The 17,600-nt window shown below is 45.6% G+C and overlaps 1 pseudogene; it reads left to right on the top strand.

Moving 5' to 3' along the window:
- LOC121461432 overlaps nucleotides 1–16,973 on the top strand; it is a 53,945-nt pseudogene extending 36,972 nt beyond the window's left edge.
- Nucleotides 16,974–17,600: the final 627 nt, after the last annotated feature.

The raw sequence follows: 17,600 nt of genomic DNA, 5'->3' as shown, positions 1-17,600 counted from the left end.
ATAGGTTAATGTAAGATGTAAGAGTTAGTTAATAAAGCCAGGCAGTGGTGGCACACGCCTTTAATCCCAGGACTCGGGAGGCAGAGGCAGGCAGATCTCTGTGAGTTTGAGGCCAGCCTGGTCTACAAGAGCTAGTTCCAGGACAGAAACCAAAAGCTACGGAGAAACCCTGTCTCAAAAAATAAAAAAAAAAAAGTTAGTTAATAAGAAGCCTGAGCCAACCAGTTTATAATTAATGTAGGCCTTTGCATGTTTCATTGGGACTGAATGGTTGAGGGACCGAATGGGACAGAAACCTCTGACAACAATTCTTTAAAAGCTGACCAGTTTAACTTGTACTTCTTAATGTACTTTTATCAAAATCTAAGCTATAAGACAACTTACCTTTTGTAACAATACTCTAGCAGTGTTTCTCAACCTGTGGGTTGTGAGCCCTTGGGGCTGACCTGCTCTTTCATAAGGGTTACCTAACACCATGAGAAAACACAGCTATTTACATAAAGATTCATAACAGTAGCAAAATTACAGTTACATAGTAGCAAAGATAGGTTGGGGGCCATCACACATGAGGAACTGTATTAAGGGGCCACAGTATTAGGAAGGTTAAAAAACAAATCAAGTGACGTGAGAAAATAAACTAACTCAATGATTAATCAGCACAGAGAAATCAGCCAAAACTCCCTGCCTGAAGTGTCAGGAACAGCTGAGGCAGGTGATCACCTCTAACTAACTACAGCAGAACCATTCCCCAGAGGGAAAGCTCCACCCTGATTGTTGATATGATGTGTTGCTTTCTTTACATTCTGAAAGCCGTCTCCAATCCATCTCCCAACTCCTAAGGGGCAGAAACAGCCCACCCTCAGTGTCTGCCTTTTGATTCTGTCTTCACGCCATTCCACAGAGGTGACTTGGCCTGCCTCTGCCGTCTGTGGAAGCTGTTCCCCTCCATGTCACCCCCAACACCATGGCTCAAGATAGATCTTTAATGATGGAGACACAAACAGGATGGCCACTGAGCCACACACTACAAATGTTCTCACCTTCCAACTCTGATAGCAAAGGCAGAGTTCTGAACACCCAACCTTGTGATTTCTCCAAAACCCAGTTCTTGATTCAGATGTAGACCTGCCCGGGAGGCACTGGATGCAAATCCAAAATCATTAGGTGTCATAGTGTGTAGCTAAGACAGCTGAGTGCTCAGACAGGGAGCAGGGGGGACCCAGCAAGCCCTTCTTTGGCTCACTTCCCAGTCCTGCTACCGAGCAGCTTTGATGGCAAAATTCCTCACACACTAGGAGGCTGTTTCTTCTCTGGCAAAACAGACATATCAGATTCAGCCTGTATCACAAGTGTTTGAAGACAGAGTGGAAAGTATTTTGTGACTGCTGACAGGTGGTACAAAGCATTTAAGAAGAGTCAAAAAAAACAACCAAGAAGTGGGGATGGGGACACCCTAAAGTTGGGACTGCTCCTTTGAACTTGCAGTCAAGAAGCTTAAGCAGAAACAAAGCCGTGTCTGGGTTAGGAGTTTTCTCCACAACAAAACTATCCATCCCTTTCCTGCAATAGCCTGGATCCTCTGAAACTCTTCCACATAGCTTAGGCCCCGTTGTTTCCCTTAGCTCTCTTACCTTTTTGTGTGGTGATATTTTCAACCACCGATCTCTGGGAGGGTATTTTGTGGATGAAGCTAAAGGTTGTGGCCAGAGTTGCAATGTCCCCTAGCAACTGTTAAACTCTGTCTGCATAATGGTGAGGATTTTGTCTCTCGGTGGGCTTCCAAAGAAAGGACAACCCCTTCATTACTACCCCCTCACAGCTGGTACAGCGCAGCCCTGGGGCCTCCTCCCAAGTTCAGTGGCATCAGAACAGATTGCGCAGGCTGCCTTTGGAGAGAAACCCATAAGGCAGAGCCTTGTGGCTTAAGGAAGGATTTTGAGGCTTCTCCAGGAGACTGTCCTTGCCATCCAAGCAGCAGACACATGGGTGACTGTGGAGGGAAGCTACGTAGCAGGCCTCAAGCTCAGGTCACCAGGCCACCTGTTTGCCATGTGCTTCTGCCGGGTCCCCATCTGGTGGTCTCCAGCACAGCTTGGCCTACTATATGAGCAGCGTCTTGTGCCTTCCTGCTGAGGGCCAGGGGACCTTTTTCTCAGCCATTTCTTCCCATCGTGGAGTTAATCGTATGTGTTGTCGATAGTACAACCATCTGGTTGTCTAACTCCAGTCACTGAGTTATTAGTGGGAAACAAAGCCAAGGGTGTTTAGGAAACATTTCTTGTGTTAATTAAAATGGACTCAGAAGTTCTATATTTGCTCCCGTCCTGGAGACTTCTGAAGCAATTTGGTTCACTTTCTCGGCCTCCTTGGGTTTCCTTTAAGGGCCCTGTTTTTCTATGGTCCAGATTGATGCATAGTGACTGGTGTCCAGCCATGGGCCACCACCCTTCTTAGTCTTAGTCACCTACTCCTCTGCAGCAAGCTCACCCATGTTCTATGTCCAAAACACACCTATATCTGGTAACCGCAAAGACTTCTAACCGTCGAACTTTCACAGCAGACTTAGGAAAATCAAAGTTCCCCAAAGCCATTTTCTATCATATATCCATGTCACCTAAAACTCCACACACACAGTACTGATTTTTATATCATCCTGAAGCTCCCTTCGTCTTTACACCCCTCTTCTCTGGTGACATGGCTATGCAGTGCCTGTCCTGTCCTCCATCCCTTGCCTTTCATAAGCAGATTTTCTGTCTTACCAGCCAGCTCCCCAATAACCACACAGAAACTTCTTATTAACTATGAAAGTTTGGCTGATAGCTAGTCTTGTTACTAACTAGCTCCTACAACTTAACCTATGTCTACTAATCTGCATATTGCCACACGGCTTTACCTATCCTCCAGTATGTCTTGTTCCCAATGCATCTCCTGGCCCCCCTGACTTTTTTCATCTGTGTCTGTCTATCCTGCCTATACCTCCTGCCTAGTTAATGGCTGTTTAGCTTTTTATTTTTATTAAACCAGCGAGAGGCGCCTTGGTGAAGACACATCTTTACAGTGTACCAAAAGATTATTTCACAACAGCCCTTTGTCTATGCAGGCTCCAAGCTCTGTAGATTTTGCTTCCAAAGTACTGGCCAACACTGAACCTTCTCTAACCCTCTGACTTGCCCAGTTCTGCCTCAAGCTTTCTAACTAACCTCCTCATATCCCTCCCCCATGCCCACAGAGAAATGAGGGACCCAGATCAACCTATAAGCCTGACTCTGCCACTACCTCCTCTGAAAGCCTCAAGAGTTTTGCTCCAATTAGCCATAAAGAGCATGCTGTACAGTCTATGAATGGACCTTCGGTCTCTCCCAGGTTCCATAAGAAGAACTCCACTGTGATACAAGAGCTAGTCATGGTGCATACCCCAGTCTGCAACGTGAAGTCTGCATTGGGCTTCACTGTGACCCTTGGGAACTGAAAGTCCACTGCCAGAGAGCCTACCAGCCTGTGCAAACTCCATTCTCCTTTCCCCACAAAGTTCTCTTTGTTCTTGTTATTCTCCTGGCATCCTGTCTCTTCCAAAGAAGTCAAGTTTTGTTATTTTGTCATTGTGAGGGTTTTTGTTATGGTTTATATTCTTCTATAGTCTTAGACTATGATCTAGCACATGACAGTAATACAATAAACAATTGCTGAAATGATTGATGTCAAAGTCAATCTCCCAGCCAAAGTCACCACAAGGCTAGATGGTCTCTTGGTCTTTCTTTTGGGCTCTGGGTCTTGCTTGCTGTCCTCTGCAAACTACACAGAAAAACCTCCTGGATATCTGTCACCCACCATCCAGGTTATGGTGTTGTATATGCTAAGCAGAAGGATCCCAAAAGAAGCTGGGCTCCCTACAGCTGCCCAGAGAGCCCCTCCAAGCCTCACTGTGCTCCCCCCCCTCCCCCGACATGTCACAAACACCCTTAGGAACCTTCAGTTCCTGGCTGCTTCTCTCCTCAGGAATTAAATTCACAGGATGCCAACGATGCAACTTCCTCTCCACAAAGCAAGTTTTAACATGAGGACAGCCGTGCAGAGCCTAACCATAAATACCCGGGAGGCAGGGAGCCCTGACCATGAGTGGAAGACTGAAAAGACACCCCACGATTAGGTAAGCCACCCTACAACATGCGGTTAATCTGGAAAAATCCTGGATTTCCAGACCTCGGATGAAGGACTTCCTCTTTCGGCAATCACCAAAGCCTTTCTCTGTGCATCACAACCACAACCACAAAGTCCAGGTGCAGCTTCCAGGGTAGGGTCTGGAAGCTAGCTAGCAATGTTTACATAACCCTCTTTAAACAAAGACTTTTAAAGATGAACTGGTATTGCTTATAAGGGGGGAAAAAAACAAGCAAACACTTGAAGGACAAACTGATTTTATCAGAATACCAGAAGAAAATAATAACATTAACATCTAATTCAATCATTCCTCTGCCAAAGTAGAGCAAAACTTGTTTCTATTACAGAGGGTTGGGACTAGTGAGACAGCTCAGAGCTCAGAAAGCAAAGGCCTTTGCTACCAAACCTAACAGCGTGAGTTCAGTCCCCAGGACTCACACGGGAGAAGGCGAGAAATGACTACAGCCGGTTCTTTGGCATCTGCTTGCCCTGACTCGCGAGCCTACACACGCACGCACATCCACGAGAATAACAACAGTATTATTAAAGTACAGTCTACGTTATCTCTATACAAACTCTATGTGGCTGCACAGAATTCCTGATGAATTCTATTTTGTATGATTCCCATAAAAAAATAACACCTCCTAGTTGTTTGTAATTATTATTAAAGGCATTCCATTTAAAATAGACAGCAATAAGAAACAAAGTCCTTGTTTACAATTTTGCCTACTAATGGGGTTTGTAACCAGTCTTTTTCTGTTTTGCCGGTCAGCTCCCAAATAATGATAGAGACTGCTTATTAACTATGAAAGAGTGGCCCTATAGCTTAGACTTGTTCCTAACTAGTTCTTATAACTTAAATTAACCCATTTATATTAACCTACATTCTATCACGTAGCGTTACATCCCTTCCATCTTGCACCTCCTGTTTTCTCTGTCTCTCCTGACATTTCCTGTACACCTAGATTCCTCCTCCTCTTCCTTTCTCTCCCCGAAAATCCCACCGATACCTCCTGCCTAGCTATTGGCCATTCAGCCTTTCATTATACCAACCATAACAATACACCTTCACACAGTATACAAACATCCTACAACAAGTTATGTTCTACACATTAGCTCTGCTCCATACATTTCAAATTGTTTTGACCTCTGTCCACATTCTTTTTGTGGAAGAACTTGTGGAACAAGGTCACATCGTCTTACAAGCTCTGGCCCCCATGCCTTCGCATCCCAGTGTCAGCAAAGTTCACACAGGCCCAACACAGCAGGACTCAAATCCGTCGTAGTGCAGGCTGAGGAGCAATGTCTTAAACACTCGTGGAAATGACTTTGAAAAACCACAGGCATGTACTCAGACCCAAACAAAATGTATTCTCAGGATGACTTCTCTTTATCCCAGCATGTCTGCGGCATATCAGTAGAGGAGGGACGCACCTGAGAAGTCAGTAGAAAAGAGTCCATTCTGCCCAAGCGTGGATCACAGCTAACTTTTACACATTTTACAAAAACACATAACTGTGTGACCACTCATCTAGGGCTTTGGAACAGGTCCAGAAAATTTTGAAGCTGAAGCTTCATTAAACTTTATAGAAAATCTATTTCTAACCGCAGCACTTAGCAGATTACATATGAATTAATCAATCAATTAACTAATTACGGTGGCTGGCGACTGATGGTTGGTAACAGAAGAAGTGGCGCGAATCCTGTAAAATTGCAGAAGTCTGTGAATTGCTCCGTGAGTTTCAGAGTTGGTACTTTAAGACACACAGCGCTGAGCATGCTGGGAGGAGGCAACAGGGTGTGCGGGAGGAGGCAACAGGGTGTGCGGGAGGAGACCCTGCAGCAGATGGCAAAGGCAGCCGGTTCTGTGCAGGGCAAGGCTCAGACCCTGGGATGAGTGAGAAAGCGCTGTGACTCCTGGCTCCAGTCCTGGGGTTGGGGTGCTTGTGCCAAGTGCCAGGTATTTGGAACTTGAACTGGGGGTTCGGAGCCTGAGGGGAGGTGGGTGAGCTGGCCCAGAAATCTGTGCTAGCTGTCCGCACCCATTCGCAGGACAGGAACAAAGTCTCCTCTCAAGTCCTGACAACAATGCTCCACCAAATGCAGACCAGCACTGAAGGAAAACCTCTGCCCCGGCACAGACAGCCTCTAGCAGGCTGAACCTAGGATGATAACGGTATCTGCGATGAGTACTCCTGGGATATCCTAAACAGGCACACGTTCCTCTTTACTTCAGCACTGGCCAGTGGTCCAGCAGGTCCCCATGCCTATATCTAAGTAGAAAAGCTTGAAGGGTTAGCTTCCGGCAATCCTGGCCTTCACTGGAACAGTGTGCCCTTACATAAACAGGAACCAGTTTTCCCGGAGGCCCTCATGGGGATCTCTCTTAGGTTATAGCCCTGGACTCTGGGTACAGTCACTCCTGGGTACGACTCATCCAACATGAGGTTGTGTTAGGTCTGCTTACTTTTCTGAGTTCGGGCTTTTCCCTTTTCTTCCTTTCTGTCTCTTTCTATCAGATTCTGGCAAGAGCCCACCTATGCTTTCTCTTTCCCTGAAGCTACCTCCCTTTTCATGTGGCTGCTCTGCTGAACTTCCATGCCTAACTCAAAAAGGTGTAGCTTCTTCTTTTCTTCTTCTTCTTCTTCTTCTTCTTCTTCTTCTTCTTCTTCTTCTTCTTCTTCTTTTTCTTCTTCTTCTTCTTCTTCATCTTCCTCCTCTTCTTCTTCCTCTTCTTCCACCTCCTCCTCCTCTTCTTCCTCTTCCTCCTCTTCCTCTTCTTCTTTCTCTTCCTCCTCTTCTACCTCCTCCTCTTCCTTCCTCCTCCTCCTCTTCTTCTTCCTCTTCCTCTTCTTCTTCTTCCTCTTCCTGTTCTTCTTCTTCTTCTTCTTCTTCTTCTTCTTCTTCTTCTTCTTCTTCCTGTTCCTCTTCTTCTTCTCCCCCTCCTCTATTCTTTTCCTCCTCCTCTATTCTTCTTCTCCTCCTTCTTTCTTCATCTTCTCCTCCTTTTCCTCCTCCTCCTCTTCCTTCATCTTCCTCCTCCTGGCAGCTGCTGAGATTTATAGCTTGCCTGCCCTGGGGTTTTCTTTACAACTCTGATAAACTGTCCTTGACTGTTTTCTGAGTCCTTTCTTAAATCCTTTCATTGATGATACTAAGAACTCTGAGAGGAGACTCTAATTTCCCAGCAGCATACAGTGCCCAATGTGGGGCTTTCCAAAACGTCTACTAACGCTTTGATTGCATTGCTTCCTTCTGTGCTGCTGCAACAAAACATCATAAACTAGGTGAATAATCAACAATGGAAAGTTATTTCTCACAGTTTGAGAGGCTGGAAAGTCCAAGACCACACAGCTCTGGATTTGTTTAGCAGTAGGGTCCCGTAGTCACAGATGAGGTCTTTGCTCTTCACCCTTACTCACAAAGGAGCAAACAAGCTTCCTTGTGTAATTTTATAGTTGTTATATTGTCTATTATCATCATCATCATCATCATTATCATTATTATTATTATTATTATTGACATGGGTTTATGCTGTGTTACCTAGGTTGGTCTCAAACCTATGAACTCAAGTGACCTTTCCATATCAGCCTCCCAGAAACTGGTATTGAGGCCCACACCACAAAGCCCACTATCAGGCCTCCTTTAGGAAAGTATTAATCCTATTATTTCATAACTATTTGATTAAGATCAAGTATATAAAAGCATTAATGGAGGCTCTCCCTTCATCACTTACTATCCTTCCAAACTACCCTACATCTTACCATTTTGAGGTTGATGACTTCAACATGAGTTTGGAAGATGGAACACTAAGATTTTTAAACAAGAACATACAATTTCAGTCTATGATTCAGAATGTATTTCGTGAACCCTTGCTGTATTATAAAGCCCCATATGCTAGGACCATGATTAATACGGAGATTCTGCCATGAGTTAAACAAGACATGGGAAGAATAGATCCTTAGGAAGGATATAGACAAAGTTTAAATTTTCACATCAACGAAGGGGTAATTACAAACCCAGACATGAAAAGAATCCAGTTCCACAGTGATGAGTTTGACCTGTTAGTTGAAGAACGCTTCCATAGAAATAAAGCACACGGTGGAAAAGAATTCACAGGTTAAGAATGATCAACAATAAAGAAGGTACCACGATCCCACAGGGGGGAAGAAAGGAATGTTAGCAGCTCCACCCTTCTCTGTCCACCCTCCGCTTCTCACCCTCTCCTGCAGCTCAGGGGGCTAGCCACAATGACTCCACCAGACCTTCCGCCCCTTAGCTCCTGCTCCTCTTTGGCCACTGGTTTTTGGTTATTTTCTCCACTGGCGCTCTCCAGACGGTCTTGGGTTGACTATAACCATGGTCTTTTTCTAGAAAGCATAGTTCTAGTAGGTAGCTCTGTCCTATAGCTACAGCCCAGTGTGTTTGGAATATTACTTTAATGTGCTAACATTTCTTGTACCTGTGAGTATCTTCACTCTTGATAACAGCTTTGGGGCCTTCCTTTTTTTTTTTTTTTTTTTTTAGCTGATTACATTACGCCATGCCCATATTATCATGATCAGCCCCTTGCAAGCGTCTGCTGCTTGGTCCTAAAGAGAAATAAGTGAGGCATAGAGATAACAAGTTTGATCACTGGAGGGAAGCAGAAGTTTAAAGAAAGGAAACCTCAGGGTGATAGCTAGAGACCGGCGAGGACCAATGGGCAGTGTTACTTGGTTAAAGAACATGATCAGGAAGGTTCCACGGTGGAGAAGGCAGTGGACTAGGAATGTACATGGAATAAGGGGATGCTACGTGTCTGGATGCCAGAGTCAGGGAAGAACAGGTGACGGCACCAGCCCTGAGTAAAGGCAGAGCCTTTACATCACATAAGAGTTAGGGAGCAAGAAATTGAAGGTAGCTCTCCACTGGTCAGCTTCCGCTGCCTTTGTAAGATAGAAATACCAATCATCCCTGAGAGGCAGAGAAGGCTGCGGTTAAGGTAGGCATAAGTGCGGAAGCTTGGTAGTAGAGAAGATAGTCAAGACTGTCTGTTGCTAAGAGTGGGAGCACATCTTGAACCTGAGTGGGTAGGAAAGGTGCTGAGCAGTTTTGGGACCACTTCTGAGGCTCAGTATTGACAGGAATGGCTGCCTCAGCTACTACCTGCTAGCCCAAGTAATTTAAGTGGATATAACCTGGATAACAATCCTTCATATGAACATAGGACTAACCCTGCCAGGCTGAAGTTTTCACTGTCATTAACATAATGAATGTTCTCTCCTTCTCTCTCACTGCTAGTAAGAGCATCCAATGCTGTAAGCCTGGTTACAAGTGCCGTGTCTCATCTTGTCATCAATCTCGAGAGGAACGATGATCCCTGGGGACAGAACTTGAATGCTTAGATCCAAGCTGGCCTAAATCTTCTCCCCATACCTTCCCACTTATATAAATACAAGTCGATGACTGCTGAAGCTAGCCCAAGTGGGATTTCTTACTCATTTATGTGTGTAGCCATCGTCACTATATAGCACTATCCATATTTCACCTTGAGCTGCCTGATTACAGATATGGGAAGATCCTGGGGATGACAAGGGCTTATCTAGGGTCCACTAGACACTGAAGACAGAGGTATAGGAAGTGGCTTTCTAAGAACAGGAAGACAGTTAGATGATACATGTGCTCGAAGTTAAATACCCACTAAGAGATATTCAATTGGATCTCACTCCCCCTCTTCCTCCTCCCCTCTCACTGCCCACAGCAAAGAGATCGCAGGCCACACTCTGTTCATTGCAGACAGAGAAGTGGTCGGAGTGACAAGCTGCTCACGCAAGGGGAGACAACACTAGGAAACCCAGAGAGGTGGGGACAGTGATGGGATGTCTACCAATGCCTAAAGAATTTGGCCTGCTACATTTCCAGGCACCCGAAGTGAGAGTCAGTGCTTGTTACAGTCGCGTGAAGTTCGTCTTGTGAACCGCATGCTCCTCAGATCTGCTTATCAGGGACAGAGCACAGGGAAATGCCATGGGCTCATGAATCATCTACTCTTGTGCCTGGCAGGAAACTTCTAGCAATTTATACTTTCCATCTGGATGCAACTTAAAAGACTAATTACCAGCGATAGCAGTGAGCGCAGGTGATTAATGGGCGCGTTCTTAGGAGTGAGGCCAAGAGGAGGCCGGACTCAGCACGGCTACAGACAGACAAAGTTTTCTTTGACATAACAAATGCCATTTAAAGCTTCCAATCTGATATGCGTGAAAGGCAGTGCCCTTGTTGAGTAAATTATTTAAACTTCCCTCCAAGATCAGTCATTTAGTTTCAAATGTCATTTTATGGCTGTGGTATCACCTCTACCTCTTGAATAACTAAGTACATAAAGAAGTTTCTGAAAGAAGGGAAGGCCATCTGACCTACCCTGGTTACAATTTATGGCTAGTTATTATTAATATTAATTATTTTACATACAAGGATACACACCTTGAGGCTTCCATGCCCTCGGTAGGCATTCTATGTCAGTAAGCGGTGCTGAGCCGAGAAGCTGAGGAAGCAATTAGCTCGTCAGTCGCACTGAAAAGAATTTAATCAAAATACAAGTTGAGCTCCTATACAGCATGGAATGACCTTTTCCTGAAAGATCATATATTTTCCACTCCCAGGTCCTCACCAGATCCAATTCCCATTGGCCTTTGAAGTCAGGGTCACCTTCAGACGCCAAAGACACAGACGAAAACTTGGAAGCAGAGAGAGAGAAAATGCATCCCTCTAGCTTGAGACATTGCTCACCCTTGAAAAGCACACTGACAGTCACTTGGAAATTCCACAGAGCTTGCTTGTGTGAATGTCTTCCTTCTCCGCAAGACTCACCTACTAGTGCCTATTTTGATTTACTTTTAAAATAGTTTATTGTTAACATGTAGGAGCTATTTGGTTCCATGTTAGATTGAAGGCTGGAGGATCTTATGGATTAACTAAAATTAAACTAATCAGTAGCCAAAAAATTGATTATTAGTTTAGTTTATTATTCAAACCACTGCACTGTCAAGACTATTTTCCCATGCATCAAATGCAAACGGCATCTTCAGGAGTCACAGCACAGAGAAGACCCAGAAGCCACGATGATTGCAAGGGTGACACACAGTTTCTTCTTTATATTCTCTGGCTCATGTTTCCTTTATTCACCTTCTCTTAACTGGACCCCTGGGGAGTGCACACTTGTGTGCAGGTGCGCATGTGTGAGCAGCAAACGCACGCATGTGTATCCATGTGTGTGGAGATGAGAGGGCAACCAGATGTTATTCTTAGGAGCCAAGGGTCTCTCACTGGTCCCAAAAGCACCAAGGAGACTAGACAGACTGGCCAGTGATCTCCAAGGATTCACCTGTCTCCAACTCCCCAGCACAGGGAATACAACCACGCTTCTTTGTCTTAATATGAATTCTGGAAATCAGGTTCAAGATATCAGACGCTTTACCAACCGAGCTGCCTCTCTAGCCCAGAGCATCACTTCACCTGTCACACATCGTGTGCCTACCAGCATCGCAAACAGTTACTCCATCATGACTTTCTAGTTTTCCCCTTTTCTCAAGTTCCCAAATAGTCTTTCTTTAAGCTGAATGTTTTCCTAATTTCTTCGAAGCCCCACCTGTTTGTAAATAAGTTCCAAAAGTCTTTGATATCCTCGAACAACATTTGCGCCACACCACTACGAACATACACATAGCTTTTGCTGTATCTCAGAGAGTTTAATAATCCCCCCCCCACACACACACACATACAACCTAATTTACAATGTTTGCAAGGTTCACTAAGTGCCTTCCCAACTTGGCCTTCTCCTAACTCAGATCTGCAGGCTGTAGTTGTGAGGATGGAGTCATCTAACCTATGTAGACTTTGCCTTCTTGTGACAGCCATGCTCCCCCAGTCAGTGCCCTCTGGCCTCACCCCCTTTTATGCCATTGAAATTGGAAAGGGAAGTGGGCGGTGGCATGACTGGCTCAGGAGGAGGCAGCACCTAAGCCCAGTGCTGATTACAAGTGTCAAGTGCTGTCTGAAATATTCTGGAGCAGAGAGAGAACAAGCAGATTTATAGGGCACATACTTCACTGGGTTTTATTTTGGTAGTGCGTGTAGATGAGCAAAGATTAAAAGCCCAAACAAATGTCTAAATCATTTTGCACACTCCTCACTAGGTTTCAGAGCTCCAGCTCTGCAGATAGCCTCCACAGGGAAAGCTGTTTTACTGGTCCCTGAGAGGAACTGTAAGTGGGAGGTAGGAGAAAGACAGGAATCGGGAGGGAAGTACTAAATTGTCAAAATATTGTCATTCCTAAGAAATATATCATGAGAGAAGTGATTTCGTTTTTAATAGAGTTTTCTTTGAAGTTTTAAGTACCAAAAACTAATTCAAGGGTTTGGGCATGGTGTAATTCAAGGCATGATTTATATTTAACATTTAAGGGTGTAGGGTATTATTTCTTCCCAAAAATGTATGTCTAGAGGAAGAATAGCACACTGATTAGAAAACTGTTTCTGATCTCCGGACTCTGAATTTAAAACTTAGTTTGAACCCTGCCCAGCCAAAGCAGGCAGGAAGGTTAACTAGCCCTCCAACATCTGAGCATGATGAAGGATGCTTAATCTCCATAAGCATTGTGTGCCATGGGTTTGCTCTGAGTTAACCAGAGCAAGACAGAGAGTATGGTGGCAATGATACAACAATTAGATGCATGCCGTCCAACAGACGTGAGCTCTTCCAGAGTGGAGCTGTGGCTTGATCACTACAGAGAAGAATCTCAAGACGAGTCAATACAAAGCAAACATGGGTTTATTGATTAAGGAAATCGTTTAGCATAGAGTAAAGCCAGATATTACAGAAGAGGGTGGAGGAGAATGAGTTCAGTGTTTAGGAGAAGGATAAGACACCCGCTTGTAGGACTGTCTCAATAGAGTCACCCTTAAGTGCCTAAGTGTCTTAACAATAGCCAGATATATAATTTTGGTAAGTTCTGAAGCTACATTGTTTAACGGGTTTGAGGGAAAGTTTTTACTTTTTCTTTCTTTTTTATGAGATCATAGGATAGGATGCAGGCTGTTTGAGGTAAGAAACCTTACTATATTAGATGTATTGTAAGGTGGTTTGAATAATAATGGATCCCATAGGTTCATAGATTTGAATGCTTAGTCAATGGGGAGTGGCACTATTTAAGAAGGATGAGAAGGAATGGGTGTGGCCTTGTTGGAGTAGGTGTGGCCTTGTTGGAGTAGGTGTGGCCTTGTTGAAGAAAGTATGTCACAGGGCTAGGCTTTGGTATTTCAAATGCCCAAGCCAGGCACAGGTTCCTCAGCCTGTGGATCAGGATGTAGCTCCCAGTTATTGCCCTAGTGCCATGCATGATGCCACACTCCCTGCCATGATGACAATAAACTAAACCTCGGAAACTGGAAGTAAGCTCCCAATTAAACTCTTTCATTTTTTATATTTTTTATTCTGAGAATTTCATATGTGAAATGTGATCCTATAAGATCCCCATGTACCCTCTCCACATCACCTCATAACCAAACCAACACATTTCTCCAACAACTTCCTGACTTTTTTTAATAACCCACTGTGCTAGTTTTATGTCACCATGACACAATGGTGACCCCTCCCCAGAGAAGGTCAAGACCACTCCCACAGGCTTTTTAAATGCCCCCCAGAAAATGAACACATGTGGTTTTCCTGGTCTTCCTTCCTGTCTCCATCTCGGGGGGACCTGGAAGACCACCCAGGAATGCTGGCATCCATTAAACCTGGGCTTTTTCTAATTTGGTTTGATTTGATCTGATTTGGATTATTGTGTTGGTAGAGAGGTTCATTGGGCCATAAAAGCTTTTCACTTACACCCTAGATCAACACATTCTGTAGGCAAACCACTCCCTGGGTGGAATTTTTTCCAATATTATCTCCTTAAAGTAGCTGGGATCTTAGTTGGATCCTCAGACTTTTGTTCGAGGTAGAAACATATCTACTTCTCTATTCCTGAAATACAGGGTCTGGCCATTAGCCACACCTATTGACAATAATTTTGAGAGAGCAGAACTCTCTGATCTAAATCTAGGTGGGACTTTTGTTTCAGGTAGAAACACAATAACCTTGAAGGAATAGAGGTAAGTTCCAACTCTGACCTTTGGTCAGCGTGGAAATAGGCTCACATTTTTGGGCCTCTACATCCTATATTTTCTTTTCTCTCCCCTGTTTGTCGTCTTGGTTAGGAACTCTCCATCGTGACTTGGTTTGTCCTGGTACCTCCACATAAGAGCAGACAACCCAGGAGGTAAAACCAATAAAGGACTCTCCAACAGGTCCTTTTCACCCAGAGACACTGTGTGAGCACAGGGCCGCAGTCTAACAAACCAAGGAAGTCCCTCACTATAAGCAGCACACTGAGTCTGCAAACACTACTTTCCTGTTCCCTTCAGTCCTTGTCCTCCTGCGGACTCCCTCGCTGTCTGAGACTCTCTGGGATTGTCTGGGCACTCTCTACTTTACAGGGAGTCCCAACCTCTCTTCCGAGTGTGGGCTGTTGGACTTTCTCTCCTTGTCTCTCTTCTCAACTAATCCAATTACATGACCACCTGTTAAAAGCCATTAGAGAGGTGGCCAGTCTCTTAATTCACAGAAATTTTTTGGCCATTCGGCTGTGGTTGAATCCCATTTCCCTTCTGGGATTGAAGCATTCTCCTCAAATGGCGGCTACTTCCACCAGCTTGACCCTGGAGCTGAGCGTGTGGAACGAGTTGTAGTTGTTGCCACTCACCCTGTGTCCTCTGGCCGCTTTCTTCTTTGCTGCCACTCCTCACGGGCTCCTCCTGGAGCCCATCGTGAATTGTGCCCCTTTCCTGGAAGATGGGGCCTTCCCTTCTCTGACAGCATTGCCACCACCCTCTCCCCCAAGCTGGCAAGAGTTCTGTGAGTCCCATGAAAGGGCTGCTGCCCTGGATCTTGCCCACCAGTTTTTCCTCTACCTGGCCTCCCACCCACAATACACAGAGCCTGGAGCAGAAGCTGCCTTTTCTGGCCATTTTGCTGAGATTTTCCTGCAACACTTCGAAGCTGCGGTGGCCCAGGCCTTGGGCTCACTCTCCCTAACTGTCTTTGCCCCACCGAGCCTTGTTGTGGAGACTACACCACCACATGACTTGTCCCTTGCCAGCTGCAGGGTGGGTGGGGTCCTGGCTGCATTGGGCCCACCTCTATCTTCTGAGAACCTAGCTGCCCCCTACCTTCCTCAGTCTCTTCCTCTTTTACAATGTCCTCAAAGCTGCAAGAAATGCTTTTCCCTCCATTCAGTGGGGTCACTGAGTCAGAGTTCTGTATGAGGCAGTGACAAGGGGCCATTGACACTTCCTCCCTAGTTAGGCCCCTGGAGACCACAACAGGCCCTCCAGTCCTAGGTGGAAACAGCAGCTCCAACTCCTCTGGTGGTTCTGGGACAGGTGGTAGGGGTTTGGCTAGTGATGGCACATCCCCTGGGGAGAGATGGACTCACCACTTTGAGAGGCTGTAACTGAGTCATGGAGGAGGAACTTTGTAAGACGAAGCAGAAATTGTACAGAGGGAAGAGTTGCTCAGTTTTATGGGGGATGAAGAAGCTGCCCCTGATTTTGCAGGAGTGAAGGAGGGTCATGGAGGAGGTGCAGCTGGACTGACCTCAGGGAGAAGAGGGCTGCTCACTGGGAGAAGTGTTGCCTCCTCTCCAAAGTGAAGGAGAAGGAGGAGGAAATCACTTGGAGTTCTTCGTACCACCTAAGCTATCCGGCCTCAATTCTGCATCCCCTCTTCTACTATCAGTGATGTCCACAAAACCACGGCTTTAGAGATGCCTGACAGGGAGAACGTGTTTGTGGTTAAGGTAGAGTACGTTACTTCAGAGCACATTTTGGAGACAACTGATGTACTTCATGTGAAAGTTGACAAGCCTGGGTCTCTGACATCCAGGAGTGTGTAAGCACAGGACCCAGCCCTGCTATCAGCCCCCATCCCATGACCCTTCCCCTGGCCCCTGGGACCTCCTTCCTCACAAAGGATAATGTAGACAGCCGGGAGTTGCCCTGCCTAAATCATTCAGAGAGTTTGCCCAGCCAGCATCTGCTGCTGGGACCCAACGAGAGTAATGACCTCCTGTCGCAGGGAGCTGTTGAAGACCTTTTCAACCAGCCATCAGCTTCCTTCTCCCCTTGTTCTGCCTCCATTGCTGCCTCCCACTTGGACTCAATGGAACTGTGTCTTCTGGAGTTGCCCCTTCGCATTCCTATTGAGAAGGAGCCCCCAGCAGGGACAGTTCATCCCCTCTCAACTTCCTCCCCTCCCCTGGATACTCCAGAAGTAGCAGCAGGGTCATCACTGTTTTAGGGAGAGTCAGAGGGCACTGAGGGGGATCAGCCCCTCTCAGGATAACCTTGGTTCCATGCATGCTCTCTCAACTCAAGGCTGCCCAGTTAGTGCTGGAAGGAGGCACCAACTCCCATGGTGTCTTCCTTGTATGTCACAGTGAGACAAGATGTGGTGAATATGTCCTCACTTTCAACTTCAGGGCAGGGCCAAGCACTTGCGTTTGTCACTGAATGAGGAGGGTCATTGTCGGGTCTAACATCTGTGGTTCCAGTCCATTCTTGCTATGCTTGAGCTCTTCTGAGTGCATCCCATCCCTGTGGAGTCTGGAGGCTCCAGTGATGCTGTCCTTGTCAGCCATGTGCCCTCCCAGCGGCAGCAGGGCCAGGAGCAGACTGGGAACCATACAGGGGTTTATGGGGGGCAACCAAAGCTACCTGGATTCTTGTTATTTTGAGTAAGTACTCAGACAAATGAGTCACGAAGCTTCAAACCCATTATGACTGGATCTCCTTGTTGAAGGCAGTCCTTGACCCCTCAGTTTCCTCCAATGGCGCTCTGCATATGATGATGCAGCAGAGACCCAAGCCCATATAAATTTGCAATTTTGACTTAATGTCACCTTTGACATGCCTACTGGCCATGGACAATACATTGATCCTGTATCACAATCCATGATTGACTGCATGCCTATTTCCAACAAGTGTCCAACCTAGCCTTCCAGGCCCTCAAACTTTGTATGCTCCAGCATAGTGTAGCTATTTCCACAATCTTGTCCAGCAGGCTGCAGAACCATTTCCTGAATTTTTGACCCATGCCACCAATGCTGTTAAAAAAATACATCCTATCTGATCCTACCAAGGGTATCCTTATTCAACAACTAAACTGGAAGAGGCTCAACACTGTCACCTGTAATGCCATCCCACCTGTTAAAAATGAAGATATTCATAAGTGGGTGTTGACCACCCATGATATTGACACACAGAACAGTCCCATTTTTGATGAAGAAGCTACAAGTATACAATTAAAAAAAAAGAAAGCATCTCAACAAATGGTGCTGGCATAACTGGATATCAACATGTAG

This window comes from Microtus oregoni, unplaced genomic scaffold (genome assembly GCF_018167655.1).
Source record: "Microtus oregoni isolate MIOR12 unplaced genomic scaffold, Mior012 000022F_ref0000154, whole genome shotgun sequence".
NCBI lineage: Eukaryota > Metazoa > Chordata > Mammalia > Rodentia > Cricetidae > Microtus > Microtus oregoni.
The sequence above is the reverse complement of the archived record's forward strand: the minus strand, read 5'-3'. Positions and strand labels throughout refer to the sequence as shown.